The sequence below is a fragment of the Morus notabilis genome, unplaced genomic scaffold (genome assembly GCF_000414095.1).
Source record: "Morus notabilis unplaced genomic scaffold, ASM41409v2 Scaffold67, whole genome shotgun sequence".
Classification (NCBI taxonomy): domain Eukaryota; kingdom Viridiplantae; phylum Streptophyta; class Magnoliopsida; order Rosales; family Moraceae; genus Morus; species Morus notabilis.
In genome coordinates, this window is record NW_010360010.1 from 611,617 (window position 1) to 633,645 (window position 22,029).

Here is a 22,029-nt window from a genome sequence, read left to right on the forward strand (position 1 = left end):
TGCTGAGGGCATCAACTACCCATTAGCTTTTCCTGGATGATACTGCAGCATGAAATCATAATCTTCCGCATGTTCCATCCATCTCCTCTGCCTAAGGTTAAGATCTTTCTGAGTAAATAGGTACTTCAAACTCTAATGGTCAGAGAAGACCTGAAACTTTGCTCCATAGAGATAGCATTTCCATATCTTCAGAGCAAATATTACCGCTACTAGCTCCAAATCATGAGTGGGGTAGTTTCGTTCATGTGGCTTCAATTGGCGAGATGCATAGGCTATGATGTGCCCACCTTGCATCAAAACGCAGCCAACTCCACTCCTCGAGGCGTCAGAATATACCTCATATGGCTTCTCACTATCGGGTATAGTCAGGACTGATGCACTTGTTAGTCTTGCCTTTAATTCCTGAAAGGCATGTTCACACTCAGCGTCCCATTCGAATCTAACTTCCTTCTTGGTTAACCGAGTCATCGGTGCAGTAATGCTCGAGAAGTCTTTTACGAAGCGTCGATAATATCCTGCAAGTCTGAGGAACCTTCGAATCTCTGCTACATTCTTCAGCCTTTCCTACTATAATATAGTCTTAATCTTGGAAGGATCTATAGAAATTCCTTGTCCTGATATCACATGTCCAAGGAACTTCACTTCTGTCAGCAAGAAGTCGCACTTCTCTTTCTTCGCATACAACTGGTGTTCACGAAGAGTCTGAAGAACAATTTTCAAATGTTGCTCATGTTCTTCCCAAGTCTTCGAGTAAACCAGGATGTCATCGATGAAAACAATTATAAACTGATCTAAGTAAGGCCGGAAGACACGGGTCATTAAATTCATGAACGCGGGTGGGGCATTCTTCAGCCCAAAAGGCATTACCAGAAACTCAAAATGCCCATACCGAGTTCTAAAAGTAGTTTTCGGGATGTCTTCCTCCTTAATCTTAAGCTGGTGATATCTTGACCTCAAGTCAATCTTAGAGTAGTACCGTGATCCACCCAACTTATCGAATAACTTATCGATCCTCAACAGTGGGTATTTATTCTTCACAGTTACTCTATTCAATTTATGATATTCAATGCACAACCGGAGAGATCCACTGTGCTTCTTCAGAAATAATACAAGTGCACCCCACGGGGAAGTGTTATTCCTAATATACCCTTTTTTCGTTAAATCCCCGAGGTGTTTCTTTAATTCTTTCATTTCAGCAGGTGTCAGTCGGTAGGGAGGAATAGAAATAGGAGCCGTTCCCGGTATCAAATCAATGTTGAATTCAATCTCCTGATCTTGTGGTAACCTGGACAACTCATCAGGAAATACATCTGCAAACTCATCCAATACAGTAATTCTCGCATAGTCTCCAATTACCTCGGGTTCACCTTCTAGAGCAAGAAGGAAGGAAAAGCAAGCCAGGTTTCTCCATCTTCCAACGTTGTATCTCAACAGTCGTTCTTCCAGGACTGGATTCAAATCCGCTTGATAGGTCATTACCGCTCCAGAATTAGTCATTAGGGTCACTCTCCTACGGTAGCAATCAACAATCGCACCGTATCTTGCTAACCAATCCATTCCGAGTACCACGTCAAACAGACTCATCAGAAGGATTATCAGGTCAACTCTCAATCGCTCACCTCCAATTGTGATTTCACATTATCTACACACACTACTCACCTTCACACATCCCAGTGAGGAGTTCAAAATCATTGGGATTTCCAAGCTATCATATTTCAGTTTCAAAGTTTGAACAAAAGAGCTTGATATAAAAGAGTGGGTAGCACCAATATCAAACAATACATGTGCTAGAGAATGAGAGATCAAAATCATACCTTCAACCACCGTGTTGATGGCCTGTCCTCCAAAACTGCCTCTCGTTAGGCTATAAGCTTGTCCCTGCGCTTTTCCCTTTCCTTTATCACCAATATTAGGCCTCTGAGTCCCTGGCCTATATTATTGTGGCGGAGAAATCTGTTCTGGTCCCGACGCTTGGGGCCGAAACTGTAGATATTGAGGCAGATGGTAGGTTGGCACAACAGGGTATGGCATTGACATTGGCAGTTGTGGCTGGTAAGGTGACACAAACTGCGGTGGCCTCTATTGATCGTAAGAAGCATCACTCTGAGACTGCTGAGTCGGCGGTCGATTCCGATTAGGACAATTCCTCCTAATGTGACCAACTTGCCCACAATGATCGGGCCTGGGTCTATAAGGACCACTCCTATAATTTCCAGAGGAACTGCTACCACCACTAATCATTTCTCCGCTAATCTGTCTCTGATTATGGTTTTGATGCTTAATATTTTTGTATAATAAATTTCCGCAAGCGTACAGTGTCAAGTTTTGAGTATCAGGTGAGTGAGTATCGTCTCCACAGGGATTGGGTTTAGAATTGCCGTTAAGTACTGCGATTATTGTAGCTTAACTTTATCTAGGCAACCTAATAAGATGATGATTCAGAACCAAAACAAAATAAATATAAGAAAATAAAAATAAAGTGTCTATACACAAATGGTCTAGGGACTTGATTTCGCTTTATTATTCCTATGTTCATCCTATCATGTAATTGCTAATCAATTCTGTTCAATTCATTAATCAAGGCTCTAATGTCACCTCGCAACCTCTCTCGAGTGCCTCATAAGGAATTGTATTTAAATACCCAAAACAATATCCCTATTCGAAATGAATATTAAAACACAAATTAAGCTTCGCCTTTAGAATTAGAAAATAGAAATATTGATCGCCTCTCGGCCTCATAACGACCTAAATCCTAATTTGATTATCTAATCGTTGATCTCCTCTCGGTCTCACAACAACCTAGACTATGTTTCTCAAATCTAGATAAAGAACTCAATCTCTCTCAAGCATCAAATTCGTAATCTAAAAATCATCTAACTCATTGGCCAAATAAATTAGAAGCATTAAGCATAGAGAAATATAAATGAATTGAAAACGAAATTAAATTAACAATCAACAAAATATTCAAAACATAGTTCAAATAAAACTACATCAAGTCCTAGATTTAATGTCTAGCTCAACAAGGAAAAATAGAAGAAAGAAGATAAAACCCAATATCCATTGAAGAGCTTCCAAAGACCTCCAAGATGAAGGATTTCGGCCTCCTTTTGATGTTTTCTTCACTTTTTCGGGCTCCCTTTCTCAAATGGCATCTCTTTCCTTTTATATTACAACATTTCGGAGCTAGGGCTTCATACGCGTGCTGTAGCCTGCGTGAAAACGCGCTGCAGCGTGCATTTTTGGAAAAGGATCCCGCTGTTGCGGGCTGGGGCGCGCTGCCGCGCGCCTGGATGTGGGGCGCGTGCGGGCGCGCCCCTAGCTGTGGGTGCGGGCGCGCAGCTGGCTCAGGCACGGGCGCACGTCCCATTCTGACTTCACTTTCCTTTACGCGTTGTAGCCCACTTTCTTGCATTCCAAAGCCTCCTCTTTTGTGCCTTAAAATCCTCTTTCGCCTCCTCTTGGCATTGATTCACAAGTTGGGCAAATATTCTTCTTTTTTTCATGCAAAATCATCCAAGTTCGCATTTATTTATAATTCCTATAAAAGCAAACAAAAGACATTAAACTAACAAAAATGCTTGAAGACTTATAAATATTCATGCTTGAAAGTACTTGATTTGTTGGTAGAAATACCCGTCATCAAGTTTCTTCTACCACTCCGTTGTGGCCCGCCTGAAGCAGAAGGTCCACTTGAAACAAAAACTCGACCAGCTGCTTCCTTGCTTTGCTGATAAGCCAGATTATCCTGCTCCACGCTTGTAGCAGCAGCCACCAAGTCTCGAAAATTTCAGATCCTTAAAGCCACCAATGGTCTCCTTATAGAATTCTTAAGGCCTTTCTCAAATTTAAGGCATTTCAAATGCTCGTACTCCACTAGAGATGGCGCAAAGCGGGACAAGTCATTGAACTTTGCCTCATACTCCCTCACTAACATATCACCTTGTAGCAAGGACATAAACTCCATTGCTTTTTCATCCCCATAACTCTGAGGGAAGTATTGTTCATTAAAGAGGACTTCAAACTGCTCCTAGGTCATTCCCGCAACATCAACCCTTCTCCTCACCTGCTTCCACTAAGTACTTGCTTGGCCTTCCATCTTATACACTGTAAATTCCACCTAATACTCTTCCGGTATTCCCATGGTGTTCAGGTGTTTAACTATGGAGTCAAACCAGTACTCTGCTTCCTGGGGTCCTCCCTCACTATTGAATGTGGGGATAGGTCCACGTCTAAATTCACAAAAGTAACTCTGCTTCCTATCCTTGACCGTTCGCTCATTCTGAGCTTGAGTGGCCATCCCTTGGGAAGCAGCATACATGGCATCCATGAATTCTTGATTCTGTGGTGCCGGTTGGTTAACTGACCTACGACGCAGCGGCATCTCCTTTAACTGAAAAGAAACTAGACTGTTTAGTGAATTCCTGATGTCACACATGTATGTACAATCCTGTGGTTTCTAAACCTAAGGCTCTGATACCACTCTATCACGCCCTGAAGCCGGGGTCGGTGATGTGGAGGCTCGATTAGGAGGAATAATCAAAATCCAAAAGTAAAGTATTAAGTAAATTCCTAAACAAGCCTCCCTTTACATATGGCTAAAAATAAATTACAAGAAAGTCACGGGACCTGCCCCACTTTCTCAGTCGTTCAGGGCTGCACCCACAGGATGTGCAACATTGTACATACATGAATATGTAAATAACATTACAAACATCAACTACAGTATAGAATCCAAAGTCCAAAGTTACATAATTTACAATTCTTACATTTGTACACCAGGAGGATGAACACAATCCTCTCTTAACCGGATGGTAGCAGCTAACTTCGCTATTCCGCACTGCTCCTAGAGTCACATGGGAGGGGTTAGTATTTATAAAACAATAAAACGTGAGCAAAAGGCCCAGCAGGATATATTTTGAAATAACTTTATAAACAAACAAATAAATGAGTAAGCAAGTAAATAAATAAATGAATAAGTAAATAAGACATTCAGTTCCAACATAACATCCAGAACCTCACATCCTTTTTCTGAAAGGAAATATAACTGAAAATCTCCGTATTACAGGCATCAGCAAGTAATTTATACTATGATAAATTACTTACACAACCACAAGCACAAGCCTTATCACCCCCGGGCCGGGTTTCGAGTTCTGCCCCCAAGGATGCACTCTCCACATCATATTAGGCCATCAGCCGGTTTACCGATTCGCAAGATCTCTTGTCTTAAGAAATCATTCATCAAACTTTATGAAACAGTTCATTATAATTCCAATAGCTAAAATCAAGCTATTGTTTTTAAACATGCTTTTCTTTCACAAACATGCCCTTTCTTTAAAACATTTAAAAGGCCAAAACTATTTTAAAATCAGGCTAACAAAGAAAGGGGTAAGAAATCCTACCCCTCAACTATTAAACCTGTGACTAGCGTCTTACTATTATGGTTTTCGCTTCCTCAAAGCCGCTCAATCCGAGTCCTTGGCTAGCACTGATACAAAACAACACTTTAGGATCGAATTCTCATTCCTAAAGCAATTTCAATCTCAATTATATCCTTTGATTTCCTATTAGTATGCCATAGTTCAATTACCGATTTCATAAACCAATTCATGTTTCAAATCACCATTCCAAGGTTTTTGACTCCAAAACATGGATTAAAGATGCTAATCCATTCACTCTAGATCTCCAAATGAAGCTAATTTGGGTTCTCCTCGAAAACTGAGGTCGAAACAGCATTTTCGGGCAAAACAGGTTCAAACCCCATGTACACCGGTCAACCGGTGACAGAGTAGTGCAACACCACCAGTCGACTGATGGTGTGCACTTCGGTCAACCGCACAGGTCGACCTGATGGAGTGCAATCCGGTCAACCGCATAGGTCGACCAGTGGAATCAGGGCAGGATGGCCAACATGGCCGATCCGAAGAAAATCAACGTAAAACCTGCAATTTCAAGTTCAAATCTGATATATTTCAAGGGGAGACAACTAAATCTAGGTTCTAATTACTAAATCAAGTCCATAAAACCTAAGATCCCCAATTTCCACCACGATTTTACACAAAATCATTCAAAATCCATTTCAAACCAAAAAGAAGTTTTCTAATCTAAAAAACTTGAGATTCAAGAGAGGTTTTCAGAAATCTTACCTCAAATCATTCTCTTGACGTTGAAGACTTCTTTAAATTCCTCTTTGGTTCGAGATTTTGTTGGTTTTTGTGTCAAAAACAAGAGGATAGAGTGAGAGAACAAGAGTGAGAGAGGGAGAGAGTGAGGGTGCTGCACGGGAAAAGAAAGAAAAGGAAGAAAAGAAGAAAAGAAAAGAAAAGGAAAAAGAAAAGAAAAATAGGTGTCCAAGTATTTAAAATAACAGTCCAGAAAATGTGTCTACACACACTCTGGGGTGAAAATGTAATTACTGAAAATATTTAAATACCTTGGAATTATTTAAATTTACACGTCAGAAACATTTATTAATCAATAATAAATTAATTAAACCAGATTAGGCACACTAATAAATCTTAAGTACCTTAATTAATCTCGTTTAATTCTTCGAGGTGTTACAAATATTCATCTAATCAATTTATGTACATGAATATCAAAACACGTAATTTTTAGGCACAATCAAATATGATGCATGATGCACATGAAAAATAAATAAATCATGCTTTAATTTTAAGTGCCAACGATAATCTAATTTACCATAAATAAAGTGTACCTTTGGGTAGTCAAATTATTTATAAATTGAACTGAGACTCCTCTCAGTTAATAAATATAGTCAAAATATGTCATATTTTTGTATTTATTAACTACCATTATTTTGGTTAAAGTATAACCAACAAACTTTGATTATATCTTCTTGAGTGTAACCCACCATTTCAGATCCCATGGACTTAACTCCGGATTGCTACCTTTGGATAGTCAATTCAGAAATACATCATGAAATCCTATCTCTAGGAAGCCAACCTTGTTATTGATCAATGTTGCCTTTGGTCGGGCGAATCAATGTCGCCGCAAAGCCCCTCTTCGGATCTCACGGTGTTGCGCTAACGGTGGAGACCAGTGGATCGTATTGCCATACAACCCCCTCCCACTTATCATTTCGTAAACATGTATTTTATTTGAAAAACATCTCATGGTTGTCAAATCCTGATAAATAAACAATTTATTTTTCAGATAAGTGAAATTCTAAAATTTAACTCTGAAAATTCAATTTCACAGGTAACATTATTTTGCAAATCAATTTTGCAACTTAAATCAATTTAATCATATTAAATCAATTTTAGTGGATGGTTCTTATTTTATTTTATCATTTTAAAACTCTTTTAAATAAATAAAATAAATAATAGTAAATGCGCGTGTATGCATGGCATGTTATAAAATATATGAGTTGACACATTATATCTATATGGCATGTTATATGTATGGACACATAATATATAATTATCAACATAAAATATAATGGCATGTTATAAAATATATGAGTAGACACACGATATCTATATGGCATGTTATATGCATGGACATATAATACATAATTAACAATATAAAATATAAATATATACAATTGGCTATTGAGATATTATTTGACCGGGTACCATTGAAAATATAAGTACAACCAACTTGAATGAATAATAATTACAACCAAATCGAATAAATAAATAATTACAATAATTATTTTCATCTGTTATATCAACGGGTCTTCGAATCTTGAATTCTTCATTCATCGGCGTCGTTCTTCAGGTCGGGTACCTTCTTTTACTCTGAAATGCTTTCAGAAAATTGCGTAGTATTCAAGTTCAAAACCCTAATAGGCTGATAGGTTTAAATAATTTTATACCATAATTTTTTCAGTTCAAAAATAATTTTCCCATAATTTTTTTCCAATAAAAAAATTACTAAATTATTCTTGCAAACTAAAATTAGTAAAATTATTTAATTTAATATATATAATTATAATTATAATTATTATCTAATAATAATTAATAATTATAGCTTTCATATATATTATATATATCGTATATATATAATAATATAAATCCTACATATAACGTTTATATATATAATTATTAAGTAATATATACAACCTTTATATATATTAATATCGTTATAACGATTATAACAATTCTATACCATTCTCACGGCCCAATAAATTTGAGCTAGGTCCATGTGTGGCATCCTATCCGCGCACAAGTTCATGGTTCCAAACCACGGTGAATGAGTAGAATAAGGGTTTGTTCGGTTATATTTTTGAGTTATGGTGACTTGAATATATATTTTGAGTTAAATTTAAGTTATAATTTGAGTTAAAGTTATAATTTGAGTTTGTGTTTAGATGTACACATTTGAGTTATGATTTAAATTGAAAATCTATTTGTGTGGGTCAAAACTTGAATTTGTATTTAGATAGTATTTTAATAAAAAATTAATGGTGATGAAAAATTTTAATAAGGTATATGGGTGAGGTTTTATTCATGTCTTCGTTGTGAACGCATAAAAAAATCATCTCAATCGGAATTAAAACAAAAAAGTTATGACGTTTTTAAGAATATAAAAAAATATTATTTATTAACTTGAATTTGAGTTTAAGAACTTGAGTTGAATGGAAAAGTTGAACTCAGATTTAATCCCCAAACTCAAGTTAAAACTCGAGTTAGAACTCAAGTTTTACAAATGAACATGAACTTGAATAAAGTTGTAACTTAAGTTCACACAATCTTATTATGCGTAATACACTGATTCAATATCTCACTATATTAACAGTGCGAATAACATCATTCCATTCTAAATGAAAATGACATGTATTAGTAATGTTTTAATTAAAAATTCTAAATTTTAATTATTTATTATAAACATCATTTTAATTATTATCTTTAAATATTATCTTCTCACATATAATACTTATATATAATATTTAAAATCACATAAATAATTATAAAATTTTTAATAATATTTATATAAAATAATTAATAAATTTTTTTATTAAATTAATAATAAATATGATATTAAATCCCATAGTTTTAAAATACTACTCTCAACACTTTTACCCTGCCATGATTGATGATGTCGTGCTTTGGCTGTATTACCCAAAATCCACACTCTAGCTGTTTTAGGTGCTCGCAATCTGTCTCAGGTACAAAATTCAAGGAGTTGGACCCACACAAAAGCTTGTCCCTCCTAGACGGAGTAAAAGCAGAGGAGGGACAATTTTTCTCGGTTTTTTCACCATTCTGTAACATCGTCACAAAGCAATAATTTACCTGGCTATTTCCTTCAGACAGCTGGAATCATTTCTTGTCCTCATCAAGAATCTGCCAATCAATCCTTTGATGAATTTTCACTGCCATATGAGCAGTCTTGGCCTATCAAGAGTTGCGCGTGCCTAGCATTTTGAGCGTTAAACATGAGATTCCAGTTCCACTACATCTTCAGCTCAAGAGCAGAAAAAAAAAAAGAGTTAAGATTTTGGTACCTTAAAGGTAGACCAAATGATACTATTAGAAAAAGTATACACTTAAAATATTCACAAAAACCATTTTATCAGTAGATCTCATAAAGCAATAAATATATACATATATATATATATATATATATATATATATGTGTGAGTTTTTAATAGTTATTTTTTTTATCGACAATTATTATTAAATATAAAATTCATAACGTGATAAAAATTAAATTTTATTAATTGTCATAAATTTTTTTAATTAACTACGTAATTATAAGAATGGGTGTTTTAGAAATTTTTTTAATCAACTAATGTGAGCAGGTTACCTTCGTTTCACTCAAGACGAAGACTTTTCCCATTTCTGCTTTGTTTTCATCTTAATATCTTCTGTTATATTGTCCTCTACTTGACTCATAAGGGCTAAAATAAAACCGCAGCCAAGTCCTGTTAATTAGGACAGGTGTAAATAGGACAAGAAAGCACGGTGAGAAAATGTCTTTCAACGAAAATATAGGGAAATCTGCTTATCACTACATCTCTTTTTGTCGTTTACCATTATAATGAGAAAAACATTTGTAGGCCTCTGGATCACCCCTTTTGATTTTGGTCTACGTGGGATTTGCGGCAGCCAAGCAAAGGAAGGGGGAGGCATGGCTGAAGAATTTGGACATGTTCTTGTGGTAATCATCTTAAAATTCCAAGTAAATCCTTGTCCTTGAGTCAAAGGTTTATTTGGAATTGGAGTTAATTTTGTGCTTAATGAAGCTCACTCCTCTTTTTTATTTGTTTCCTCTTTCCCATCCTTTATTGCTCCCTTCTCTTTTTCATTTAGAAAACGATTGGCCATTTAGTTCATAATTTTTAACATAAATTTTATTTTTTATAAGAGAAAATATTGTAAAAAAAATATTTAAATTGTGTTTTAGAATGCAAACCAAACAGGTGTTGTATCTTTACAAATAAGGCGAAGGTTATTATCTATATAATTGCTAATTTTCAAGTGATTCACAATTTTATAACCAAACTTTTTTTTTTTTGCATATGGGTAATTTTTTTTTTTTTTTTTTTTTTTTTTTTTTTTTGGCTAATGTTGCACATAGTAACTTTTAACTTGGTGATCAGTAACATTTTTCTAAAGCGTTCATGCAATTATTACTAAGAATTCACTTTGAGCTGTTTAGAATAATTTTACTGTCCTATCTACCCTTGTCATGATAAGAAGAAAGTATGATACCTCGTGGAAATTTAATATATTCCTGATGGCTTTCTTAGAATTAGTTCCATAAATTATTACTACTTTGTTAGGGGGGGGAAAAAAGCATCACATGAATTATGAGTCATGGTACATATTAAGCACTTTCTTCAAGAACACCAATATCCTGACCATGCCAGAGGCATAAAGTACATATTATGATGCTATATAATGCATGTAATCTAGAATGAGTTATATCCTTCTTAAACACCTCATGTTTAAGCAGAAAAACATCCATAAAAGCATAAAATTATTCCCTTCTCATTCGTTTACATCCACAATTTGCCAACTTCCCACCTCCACTTGTTACAAGCCCCGTGCCAAGAAAAGCAAAACAGCATAAGTTTTATATATATATATATATATATATTTATTACTATAACAAAACAATGAGTGCTCTACTGCTCTCCCATAAACAGTCAAGAGATAAAGAGCACTCCCTTTTTTTAACTAATTTTTATTGTTTCACCTATTTCACCACACTAAAAATGAGCGCTGAAAAAAACAAAAAAAACAAAAAAAACAAAAAAAAAAACCCAAACCAAAAGTGAAACCACCTTTAGTGGGGGAGGCACGAATATGATTGTACCTCCTCCTATATCTTCTCCCACCTTTCATAACCTCTTTTTAAAAAATAAAAAAAAAAACAAGAAAAAAAAGGAAAGAAAGAAAAAAATATCACCATAATCCCACCTCTCAATAAAAATGCTTCCACATATGCACATACAAAGCAAAAGCCATAATCATTTGGAGATAAGCTAAATCAATAACATAACAAAATCTTCACTTCATCTTTGTCCTCTCTCTTCAAGATTTTATCTTTTTCCAAAGTCTGGTCATGGTATTGATATTTGAAACAGATCAGTTGATGCCATAGGAAGAGAAATATAGTGGATTAAAATATCACAAGTTTGTAAATCGTTGTAGCAGTAGTAGTAATCGAAGTAGTAGTACTCCTGGCGGCGACGGCGCAAAACCGGTGCACTGCTTTAGTATGGTCTTGCTATGCACCATCAAGAGGGTGTTCAACAATAAAAGTGGTGAAGAAAGCAGCAGCAACAATACTAATACCAATACCAATACCAATACCAATAAGAAGCTGTCTCAAGGAGAAAAGGGAGATGGGGTCATGGAAGAATTTGGTAATCATAGCAATGAAACTCATGTTCATCAAGGTTGTGATACTAGCAATGGCAACAACAACAATAGTACAAGAAGTGGGTCTATTAATGGGCCTCAAAATCACAATATTGAGCCCTCTAATCTCAAGAGTAATCTCAAGAAAACAGTAGTGAAGGAAAACCAAAACCAAAACCAATCAAGGACAGAGAAGAGGAAAGTTAGTTGGCCTGATGCCCATGGAAAAGATATTGCTCAAATTCAGGAGTTTGAGACAAGGTAAAATATCTGACACTTCACTTACTTTTGTTACATGGTTAACTTACTATAGAAATTCAGTTTGATTTTAAGAATGTAGGCTTATTGAGGTTACCTGGAATAGTTCTTGGATATTCCATTGTGGGGTTGGAGTAATTAGTGACCAAATTTTAATAGGAATGTTGGTCATCTTTGAACTTTTTTTTTTCTTTTTTTGTTTACTTGAGTCATGGGACAAGAGGAAAAAAAATGATAATTTGTCTTCCAGAAGATGATTAGAGGTTTACATCATGAAAACAAGGGAAGCCTTTTTTTTTTTCTTTTTTTTTTCTTTTTTGGGCCTTTTCACTATATCTTACACTGTCAAAATGTTAATTTTTAGTTTATCGGAAGATGGAGAGCTTGAGGGAGTAGGGAACTCTTGTGTATGTGTCATCCAATGAGGATTGGCTAGAGGTAAGAACCCCTAGCTAGTTGCTTCTCAAAATGTAAAATAAGTTGCTTTTACATCCTTCTAACTATAATGAATTTGAAAAGAGTATGGTAATTTGAAAAAAGCCTTTAGTCTAAATGTGGATGATTGCTTGTAAATACAAATTCTATACAACTGCATATATATATATATATATATATTGTGTTTAGCTTTCTGAGTTATCTCCTGTGAATGAATTCTAACAGGTTATTGATAGAAGAAGTTATAATATTGATATATGAATCATAAAGGGGCATGAATTAAATAAAAAATTTAAATAAAAAAATAACGAAACTATCGTTTTTAACTATTTGTATTATTTTATCCAAATAACCAAAATTGTTCTTTTCAAATAATAAATAAATGGATAACCAAGCATGTAATTGAGTTTAATTCAATTTTTAGTTTACAATCCATAAAATCGCACAATATTCAGAAGCTCTTCTCGGATCTTTGATCTTAGGACTAAGCACAATATTCGTAGCATTCAGATTCCTCACCGAGGCATTACCATTAAGAACACGGAGGCATACCTCAGTCAAATCCCTACCAAGCAAATCCCAGTTCTTCTGATAGCAAATAGCTTGAAAACCATTAGGCTCCGAAAAAGGGCTTTCCGGACTTCCGAGACAGTGAACGGTTCTTCTAACCGGCTCCGCATTTCCTCCGAGAAACAATTATCAACTGCCTGAGTAACAACCTCAATATCCGCGTCGCTTGGAGAGATGGATGAGAAAATATCTCAAAAATAATTTTCTACACAGTCCACAAATTTGCAAAATTAGATAACAATGCCTCTGGTTTTTGGTATATTTGACATTTTATGTTTGAAATAATTTTCTACACAGTCCACAAATTTGCAAAAACGACATTTTCATCGGGCATTGTTGAAGGACACAACCAAATTTTCTTGTTGACATCAATCAAACATGTGGATGCATTAACATTGTTGCATGGTACCTAATACCTATCTATCATGTGTATTTCACATGAATTCAAACCACTCCAACCCACAAGCAAGAATGAGTGGCCGCACATGTAAATTATGCCAGACTAATTATCAAATTATTCAAAAACAAAACAATTGTAGTGAATAGTTTAATCATATGTTTAATCTTATTTCAGTTTCTAATATGTTTAGTCCAACTTAGTTTTTTCGTACGCCTTACTAGTAAAATATTTCGTTTTTATTTCTCCCTCTTTACATTAACCCATATATTTTTACCTTTTAAACTATAACTAATGAAGAGGTAGAGTTTTTTTAAAAGAAGTACTTTTAGTAAGTAATGTAATAAAGAGGTAGAATCTGTAACTATAATTCTTAATTTTAACGTTTGAAATTCAAAATTTTTATGAGAATAAAACATTGTAGTAGAATTAGTGATTTGAGTTTGACTATATGAAATAAACGGGTCCTAAGTAGCACAGGGTAAATTACTTAAAAATGGAAGATAAACTCTGATTTAGCCGAGTTGAGCCATCAATCAGTATTCAGTAAATTAGAAAAGGCCATTTTTCAGTTTTCTAAACATAGTGACATTTATTAAAACTAGGTGCATTTATGTCTATTGAGGTTTTTCAATTTATTTTTAATTAAAGTCTAATTGGATTCAGAGGATTAACTAAATAGTAAATGAGCGATAGAAAGAATTAAAATTAAATGATACCTAATTTTGCTTCTTACAATACCTTGAGCTTCGAAGTATATTTAATTGTGTTACACCATGGTCGACCATTCAAATGACCCGCTTTTGTCGTACGCGTCGAGAGCTCCGGAAGTCAGCACAAATCTCTAACATCGAGAACTAATAGTTAGGGAGATGTCTCTAGGTTAAGGAGCACTCTTAGAGTTAAGGCGTTGAAGTTGAGAAGTGCTTAAGGTCCTCTTGAGGCTTTTGTGTTGTTGAAGTCGAAAAGTGTGACGTCCCGTGCCCTCACGGAGCGGTCGCCACCCCTTATACTACTACTAATAGGCTAAGTTATAGTCTAATCCATTATTTGTTGTTAGACTATTGTCTCTTTAATTTACGTTCATATGCGGGTAAATTTTTTTTTCTTTACTTTAACCCTCGGGTTCTTAAAATGTTATGTTGTTACACTAATAACATATCTTACTATTACTTTAAGGATTCGGATATCAAACTAGTTCCCGAAAACTTGTCTTAACTTATTACAGTCCGTTGTTCATTACTAAGACAATGGTTGTAATATCTTCTTCTTAGAACTGAACATACATACTAGTTTTCTATATTACATTAATCTGCAGCAGAAATTGTTTTCTAAGCGAGCGTAGTAAAGACCACTCCCGTGTACCCATGACATTTCGGCCACCCTTGCCTCTGCCTGTCCATCAAGCAAACCACTATATGACTGGCTGCTTACCTTTGTTACCTGCACACGAGTAAACTGATGAGCTAACACTCAATAAGTATAAACATGCATACATCATAAACTAATAAAAATTACATTTAGAGTTATGATGCAAATATGCTCGTGTGAAACATGCTTTAAACTGCTTTCTATCTTTTTGTTCTTACTTCTGTGGGCCTGGGCCCCTGCTTACTGTCTGGTCTGGTCGGAATCTCTATTCTTTGAGATTTTCCTCCCTTGCGGAGGCCAACGACCCGTCAGTCTTTTACTTTACTAGTCATTTCTTACTGTCTGGTCTAGTCAGAATCTCTACTCTGTGAGATTTCCCTCCCTCACGGAGGTCGACGACCCGTCAGTCTTTTTCTTTACTGAATGATATGCAACGTTTCTCTACGTGCACATGATAACATAAAATGCATAATACTTCTTGCATACTTTAACTATGCATAAGGGTAACCATATGTCGCCCTTCTGCAATCTAGAGCACTAAGCCCTCCAAACACGTATAATCACATATAATCACATAGACTTAGGAACATAAGTAAATTCATAGTTCTAAGTCTAAGTACAGCTTACTCGAGTCCAGACAAACATAAATGTCTATACTTATTGTTAATCCGCTAGGATTCCCACTTGCTGGGAGTTCTTTCTCGTTGCTTCCGCTCTCGGGCCAAAACCTGTTTCATGGAAATAGGTATTAACCTCCTATTCCAAGCATCAAAATTTCTCATACTTGGATTCCTAAATCCAATTTCAACTCATTTTTGAACTTAACCCCTCTAGGCCGAATTCTAGCTCAAGAGGTAAATTACACCTATTCGTGTATCTCAATTTCCGAATCATAATCTATTCACTTCCGAGCTTTAAAACTGTTACTCATTCTCGAGAGTCGAATTCTTAACTCAATACTTACTAACTAGGTTTTAGAAATTTCGGCAGAGTTTCGCCTTGTTTTTTTCTAGTTTTCTGAGTTTTCAATAACTCGTTCTACTTTCGTTTTCGGTACCTGTAATCCAGATTCATATTTCTGAACACAAATTCTAACATTAAATGAACAACAACACTTTTTCTCTATTTCTAGTGTATTTCGGATTTTTAGTGTTAATCCAAAAAAATTTGTTCAATCGTTTCAATACTTACACATTAGACTCCTATCATAGTCCCCGACAAAACCTTAGTTTCGTTTTTTAGTTTTACGGATTTTTCCCGAGATGAGTTACTATTCATGAAAACGAAAAAGCATGCAGTTTCTCATGAAAAATCCGAAATCTTACCTTGAAAAGTTAAGATTCTCCGCTAGAATGCCTCGGGTTATGTTTCTACTGGACTGAACGGAAAAAATTTTGGCAAACACGGGTGATTACTTGATTTTCCCTTGATTATCTCTCTTTTCTCTTTCTTTTCTCTATTCACTCGGCCACAGTTAGAAGAAGAAGCAAATGTGGCTTCTAATGTAATCCGTGGGCCAATATAAGGCTAATATGAATATTATATTAATATTTCTAATAATATCTTAACATTACTTTCTAAAATTAAATTAGAGAAATTACTTTATTTCTCATAATTTAATTTTACTAATTCTAATTAAGTTTAACACTTAATTTAAGTGGTTCCATGTTCCCCACATTTTTCTTGTCGAGACCAAACTTTTCATTTTTCAAAACGAGTCTCTTTCCGGTACTGATAATTTCACACCTGGTATAGGTTCTATATTGCTTTTCTGGACTGCCGAGCACCCTGGGTCAAATTTCTCATATTCAACCCATTTCTCTTGGGTATCTCAATAGTCAATTTCTTTTTCTGAAATTTTCATTTTAAACGATCCAGAATTGCCCAAAACGCGTACCCTCGCGGTACTCATTTTTTTTACAGTTTCCCGCTTTAACTGACTCGGGAAAATTCTGAGATATTGAATGAGTGTATTTCGCATAATAAGATTATGTGGAACAGGGACACAGACACAATATGAATTTCTAATAATTTCAGTTAAGTATAGAAATTCTAATTGAGTCTACCGATGGTCATATATAGAATGATCTTAATCATGAGTTCTTAACAAACTCCTATTTATGGATTTGTGTCTTTTGATTTACTCGGTACGGATTCCGAGACCCTGACTCCTATTCCTTGTATTATGGAGACATGATGAAATAGGTAGCCGGGAATGTTATTATACGAGATGGAATCCATTCCTTCTTGAGAAAAAAGCAGATAAATAATTCTCTTGAGTGTTGATTCGGTACTTGGATTAGTAAGAGCGCTCTGGTTCATGAATGTGTTTTATGAATCACCATCCATTAGAGAATCAATGGTATTCAAGATGAAGATATAATTAGAGAGGTTAACGAATTCTACCTAGCTCTAATTATGAATTATTTATGGAGGATTGATCTATATGCAGTGACTAATCAAATGGACACTTCACAATTTATGTAACACCCAGAAGAATTAATTGGGATTAATTGAGATATTTAAGAATTATTAGTGTGCCTAATCTGGATTTATTAATTGGTTTTGATTAATAAATATTTCTGACGTGTAATTTAGATAATTCCAAGGCATTTAAATATTCTCAGTAATTTTATTCTAACCCAGAAGTGTATATGGGCGCATTTCTGGACTGTTTTTTTTTTAAATGCTGGTACCTGTCTATTTTTTTTCTTTTTCTTTTTTTCTTTTCTTCCATTTCTTCCTTTTTCTTTTTCCTCTCGTGTCTCTCTCATACCATTCCCTCTCTCTCTCTCTTCATTCTCTCACTCCCTCTCTCGGTTCTCTCTCCCGTTTGCTTAAAAATCAACCGGAATTCGAACCAGAGGAGAGTTTCAAAGCATTTTCAACGTCAAGAGAAGGATTCAAGGTAAGATTTCTGAAAAACCTCTCTTGAATCTCTAGATTTCGGATTCTAAAACTTATTTTTGATTCGAAATGAGTTTTTACGGATTTTGAGTAAAACGAGGGTAGAAATTAGAGATCTCGGGTTCTTTGGACTTATTTTAGGACCTAGGACCCAGATCTATTGGTTGTCCATTGAAATATTTTGGTTTGGGACTGGATTTGCAGGTTTTCGGACTGGTTTCCGTGAGCTTTTCTCGCGCAGCTGATTCCACCAGTCGACCTATCTGGCTGAACGGATCACATGGTAACCGGTCGACCGGATTGCATTGGCCTGTCCGGTCGACCGGATTGCACACCACCGGTCGACCGGTGGTGATGCACTGTTCTGTCACCGGTCGACCGGTTGACACGGGGTTTGACCCTGTTTGGCCTGAAATTGTTGTTTTGACCCCTGTTTTTGGGGAGAACCCAAATTAGCTTCATTTGGAAACTTGAGATAAATGGATTAGCATCTTTAATCCCTGATTTGAGATTGAAAACCCTTTGAATGATAATTTGAAACATGAAAATGGATTAGGGCACACTAATAGGAAATCTTGGTTGATAATTGAGATTGGATTGCTTTAGGAATGAGAATTGATCCTAAAGTGTTGTTTGTATCAGTGTTAGCTGAGGATTCAGACTGAAGGGGCTTGTGGAAGCGGAAGCCAGAAAAAGGGCAACGCGAGTCCCAGGTTTGATAGTGCGAGGTAGGATTTCTATCCCTTTTCCTTGTGAGCCTGTTTTCAAAAAAGATTTCGGCCTTGGAAATGTTTTAAAGAAAGGGGTTGGTTTGCGAAAGAAAAACAATTTAAAAACCATGGCTTGTTTAGTTCGTGGAACCTCATGGCTTGTCCAGTCATGGGGCCTGCGGCTTGAGTAGTTCGTGGGATCATATTAATGATTTCATAATATTAAATGAATGATTTCTTAAGATAAGAGATCTTGTGAACCGGTAAGAATATATTGCTGTAAGCCTAGATAGGATGCGGAGAGTGCATCCTCAGGGGCAGAACCCAAAACTCGGTCCGGGTAGGCGAGGCACTTGGTAGGTGAGTAATTTGTACTAATTACTTGTTAATGCCTGTAATACGGATATTTTCTGTTATATTTCCTTTGAGAAAAAGGATGTGAGGTTCCGGCTGCCTGTCGGAGCTGAATGTCTTATTTTATTTACTTATTCATTTATTTATACAATCATTTCAAACTATATCCTACTGGGCCTTTCGCTCACGTTTTATGTTTTAAATGTATTAAACCCCTCCCAGGAGATTCTAGGAGCGGTGCACAGTAGCTGGATATTTACTGCGGAGTAGCTGAGTTGTGCTGCTGTTGGAACAAGAGAGGACTGTGTTCACCCTCTGATATAAATTTAAGGAATCGAGAATTCTGTAAACTCATGTAATATTTGGATTTACTAGATTGTGGTTGATGTCTATTGTAGTTTATTATTTACATGTTCATGTATGTACAATGCCATATATCATGTGGGTGGAGCCCTGCGTGTTGTCAGAGGCTCGGGACTTAGAAATTGTAGTATATTTTAATGGAGTTGAGTGGGGCTTGTTTAGGAATCTGCTTTATTAACCCCTAATCGAGCTCCACGTCACCCACCCCATTTGGGGGGCATGACAGTTTAGAAGTAATTTATGTCTATAATTTTGAGAGTGCAATTCCAAGTTTATAGTAGAGTAACTATTAGAATTAATAGAATTAATTAATTAATTAAAGTGTTTAATTAATTATTAATTTTATTGGAGCTCGGGATTATAGGTCTATTAGTCCCCGCGTCGTCCTTGTAATTCTACAAGACACAAAGAGTAAAATGAGAATTTTAGAATTACGGAATTCTAAAATTAAACACTCGAAAATAATTAATTGAGAATTAATTATTATTTAAATAATGTGATTATTTAAATTTGACTTTGAATTACGAACATAATTTAAATTTATCCTTTTAAACTTATTTGATAAGTTGTTCAATTTAGAATTCAAATTAATTTAAGTTTGACTTAAATTTAAATTTGAATTTGAATCAAAATTGGACTGCGTGATAAAGGATGATTTTCTCTTCCTTCCCTATCTAATATTGGCGCCTACACAGGGATAAAATCCGCAATGAATGGCCGGCCATAATGGATAAAGGATAAGGGGAGATTTTGTTCTAAATTCAAATATGAGATAATTAACAAGCTTTATCTTGGAGATAGAGATTGGATTCCTCTAGAAGTTTGACTTATACTCTATAAATAAGAGAATGATAGAAAATTGTGCGACAATTTTTGAACAATTTTTTTGACCTAATATTTTGTTGTGGCCAAAATTCTCTTATTGTGGGAAGGAAAAAAAATTTCTCCAAAAATTCCACATCGTGCATCCGTTGGTGTTTGTGGAAATTCGAGTGTTTATTCTAATCCGTTTTGTCTCAGGTGTGCCCACACACACGTCTTCGTGGATTCTAGGAATTGACGTGGAAGACATTGTTTTTCTAAACACAAGGCTTTGGAGCAAGGATTGTTCGGGGTCAAAGAACTCAAGTTATCATCCTAATCGGCCGCCAGGTATTATTCGTAATTGAGTTCTTAATAAATGAATTAATGTGATTAATTTATTCGAGCATAAATTAATATAATTTATAGAGTATCTTAAAGGTTTTATGAAAATTTTTGTTATACTTAATCCGCTATCCCCACGCTTCCACATCCGAATTTGATTCGGAAACCAACACCGTGTTATGATTGGTTTAAGGATTCGTGCGATGGTTCGAATCATGATTTGTAGCTCACTACAGTATTTTCTCTCACAAAAAATACACGTAAATCGATAATGATTCTGAATCCATCAAGCAAACGTCATACAAGATTCTGATCACATAATTAAAGTTGATTTGTACATCAAGTAATGGTACACTAAATTAATTAGTATAGCAAGTCAAAGAGACCTTGCATTAAAACACAAAAAAAAAAAAAAAAGAGAAACAAAATTTAATAATGTCTTAATTGGTGGAATATTACTATTTATATAGTTTTCACTTCTACACTACTCACTATAATGTCTTATGCATGTTGTACTTAAAATAACTACGCGTAGGGAAATAAATAAATCAATTGAGGTATTTTGGTGACTAGAAGCCTTCTTGTCCAGCTTTTTTGTAAAAAAGCGTACCAAAAGATTACCTCTAAAATTCAAATATCCATTTACTATATTGAATAATACTGTTCTGACAAATATCCATCTGTTTTTCATGTTTACAATAAGTCATTAAAATAGTTCAACAATGTCTAATAAAATACCCAAAATGTCATACGCTTATGTGATAAAGAAGTAAAAGATCATGTCAAGTATAGTTGTAATTCCACATGAAATTAAGCATCATTTACCTATGATTATGAGAGCAAAATAAGAGGTATCCCAAATAGATAGTCGAATTTTATTTGGTCAAAACATGGATTGAACATGACATCTTTGGAGTGCATAGTAAGCAGTGGTGTGCAAATGTTAGCTTAACGGTAACCCCTTGTGAACGTCACATAACCTGGGTTTGTTATTTTTCATCATTTCCTGTGTAGTACTTGATTCTTCTATCTAACAAGATTGAATTTGTGCCCTTTGTTCCATGAACATGTTGGATGTGTGCTCTACTTGTTAGGATAGACAGTTCTCATCCTTTGTCATGTACCTTCGTACCAAAAGATTTTGTACATAGTTGTGTGTGTGTGTAAATATAAAGACGTACCATATTTATATGAGAGTGAAATATATATAAATATATATATATATATATATATTTTTTTTTTTTTCTTGAATGGCTTTACACACTTTTCATTGAGATGAAATAGCTATATGTACGTGTACGTGATTGAATAATAAACGAAGAATATAACTCCTACCACATATTGTCTAGTGTACAAGAACTATATATGGACAAATCTTCTATATATAAAAATAGATTTTATACAACTTATTTGTATTCTATAAAAGAAAATGGACAAATCTTCTATATTTAAAAATAGATTATATACAATTAATTTGTAGGTGGCTACGTATTTCTCTTATATGCATGCTTTCTCAAGAAGTTGTCCTGACTCGAAGTGTATCCAACCGTTGATGAGATAGTGACTTAGTGAGTGCATCGGCGTACTGGTCATCAGAAGAGACATGAGATACTCGTGAGTGATAATTTTGGTGAAGAAAGAAAAAACCACGATGTATGGTACCTCAGAGATAGCAGAGTAATCTTTT